Here is a 3,229-nt window from a genome sequence, read left to right on the forward strand (position 1 = left end):
GGGAGTGTGTAATCAGACGTTGCAGAGGGAGATTCACTCTGTGTCTGACTCCGGGAGTGTGTGATGGGACGGTAAGGAGGGAACATCACTCTGTGTCTGACCCCGGGAGTGTGTGATGGGACGGTGTGGTGGGAGGTTCACTCTGTGTCTGACTCCGGGAGTGTGTGATGGGACGGTATGGAGGGATCATCACTCTGTGTCTGACCCCGGGAGTGTGTGATGGGACGGTATGGAGGGACCTTCACTCTGTGTTTGACCCCGGGAGTGTGTAATGGGACGGTGTGGAGGGAGATTCACTCTGTGTCTGAACCCGGGAGTGTGTAATGGGACGGTGTGGTGGGAGCGTCACTCTGTGTCTAACCACGGGAGTCTGTGATGGGACGGTGTGGAGGGAGATTCACTCTGTGTCTGACCCCGGGAGTGTGTGATGGGACGGTGTGGAGGGAGATTCACTCTGTGTCTGACCCCGGGAGTGTGTGATGGGACGGTGTGGTGGGAGGTTCACTCTGTGTCTGACCCCGGGAGTGCGTGATGGGACGGTGTGGTGGGAGGTTCACTCTATGTTTGACTCCGGGGGAGTGTGACTGGCTGGTGTGTAGGGATCCCTTTTCTATGTCTGTCTTCCGTCGGATGCAATGGACGGTACGCACGGAGATTCACTGTTCCTTGTTTCTCATTTCCAGAAGAAGGGTGTTACCCGGACTGGATCAGAAATGAAAACCTGTCTTATTTTATATCCACGGTTAACACTTCCTACGATGAAGCGAAGCAGTATTGTTCGAACTCTTATTCTACACTTCTTGAAATAAATTCAGCAGAAGAAGCGGTACGTGTCAGATCGACGGAAGATATACCCACACCAGAGTGAAGCTCCCTCCGCACCGTTTTTTCGCACATTCCCGTGGTCGAACACAGAGAGCTCCCTCCATACAGTCCCATCACACACTCCCGGGGTCAGACACAGAGTGATGATCCCTCCATACCGTCCCATCACACACTCCCGGGGTCAGACACAGAGTGAATCTCCCTCCATACAGTCCCATCACACACTCCCCGGGTCAGACACAGAGTGAATCTCCCTCCACACCGTCCTATCTCATTCTTCTGTGGTGAGGCACGGAATTAAGCTCCGACAACACGATCCCTGCAAATTCTCCTGGGGTCAGACATAAAGGAACACTCCTTAAATTTAGCTCGAATTCAATCGTTAATTATAGCGATTTATTTCCACAGAAATTCGTTTTCAAATCTGTACGCGACAAAGGCGGTTCATACTGGATTGGAAAATGCAAAGATGGGTGAGATTTGGGATCTTGCAAGTTTCTGAGAGGAAAGTGGGTCGTCGGATTGATACAGGCTGGGAGAGGCGAGTGGGCAGTGGATTTATTTTGGGGACTGGCACAGGCTGCGGGAAGGTTGTGTGCAGTGGGATTAGTTTGTGGTCAGACACGGGTGGCTAAATGGTGTGGACATTGGTATGAGTTTGCGGACAGTCATGGGCTGTGGGGAAAGTGTGGGCAGTCGGGGCATTTTGGAAACAGAGAAAGTTCTGCGGTGAGAGAATGGGAAATTGGATTTTTTGGGGGATCGACACGGGTTGTTGGTAGAGATGGTGCAGCAAATCCGATATAACTATATAACCATGTAAAAATTACAGCACGGAAACAGGCCATTCTGGCCCTTCTAGACCATGCCGAAAGCTCACTCTCACCTAGCGCCACTTACCTGCACTCAGCCGATAACACTCCATTCAATTCCTGTACAAAAACCTAATTTTTATTTGTTAAATGACAAAATCAAACATGCCTCTACTACTTCTATTTTAAGCTCGTTCCACACAGCTACCACTCTCTGAGTAAAGAAGTTCCAATGAAGTTCCAAAGTTCCGTGTAGCCCCGAAACTTTTGCCTATTAACTCCCAACTCACGTCCTCTTGTTCGAATCTCCCTAATCTCAATGGAAAAAGCCTATCTACGTCAACTCTAATTTTAAATACCTCTATCAATAACCCTCTCACCTTCTACGCTCTAAAGAATAAAGACTTGTTCAACCTTTCTCTGTAACTGACGTGCTGAAACCGAGGAAACGTTCCAGTAAATCTCCTCTGTACTCTCTCTAATTTGTTGACAACTTTCCTGCAATTCAGTGACAGAAATGTAAACAAAACTCCAAATTTGGCCTCACCAATGCCTTGTACAATTTTGACTTTACATCCCAACTCTTATACACATTGCTCTGATTTACAAAGGTCAGTATACAAAAAGCTTTTTCACCATCCTATCCAAATGAAATTCCACCTTCAGGAACTATGCACCATAATTCCAACATCACTCTGTTCTACAGCATTCCACAATGCCCTACAATTTACCATCTATGTCCTACTTTGATGAGTGCTACCAAAATGTAATACCTCACACATATGTTTTGAACTCCATCTGCCATCACTCAGCCCACTCTTCTAACTGGCCTAAATCTCTCTGCAAGCTTTGAAAACCTAATTCATTATCTACAACGCCACCTATCTTAATATCATCTGCATACTTACTAATCCAATTTACCACCCCATCATCCAGATCATTAATGTATATGACAAACAATATTGGACCCAGTACAGATCCCTGAGTTACACCACTAGTCACCGGCCTCCAATCTGACAAACAGTTATCCTCCACTACTCTCTGGCATCTCCCATCCAGCCACTGTTGAATCTATTTTACTGCTTCAATATTAAAACCAAACGATTGATCCTGCCTAACTAACCTTCTGTGCGGAACCTTGTCAAAGGCCTTACTGAAGTCTACATAGACAGTATCCACTGTTTTAACTTCGTCAACTTTGCTAGTAACCTCTTCAAAAAGCTCATTAACACCTTCAACGCATAAATCCATGTTGACTGCGCCTGTTCACACCCTGTCTATACAGATAATTATATATCATCTCTAAGAATACTTCCCATTAATTTACCCACCACTGACGTCAAACTGACATGCCTATAATTGTTAGGTTTACACTTAGATTCCTTTTTAAACAATGGAACCACATGAGCATTGTGCCAATCCTCCGGCACCATCCCCGTTTCTAATGACCTTTGAAATATTTCTGTCAGAGCCCCTGTTATTTCTACACTAACTTCCCTCAGAGTCCTAGGGATATCTTTTCAGGACCCGAAGACGTATCCACTATTTTATGCTTGAAAAACTCCAGTACTTCCTCTTCTTTAATCATCATA

This window comes from Hypanus sabinus, unplaced genomic scaffold (assembly GCF_030144855.1).
Source record: "Hypanus sabinus isolate sHypSab1 unplaced genomic scaffold, sHypSab1.hap1 scaffold_960, whole genome shotgun sequence".
Lineage (NCBI taxonomy): Eukaryota > Metazoa > Chordata > Chondrichthyes > Myliobatiformes > Dasyatidae > Hypanus > Hypanus sabinus.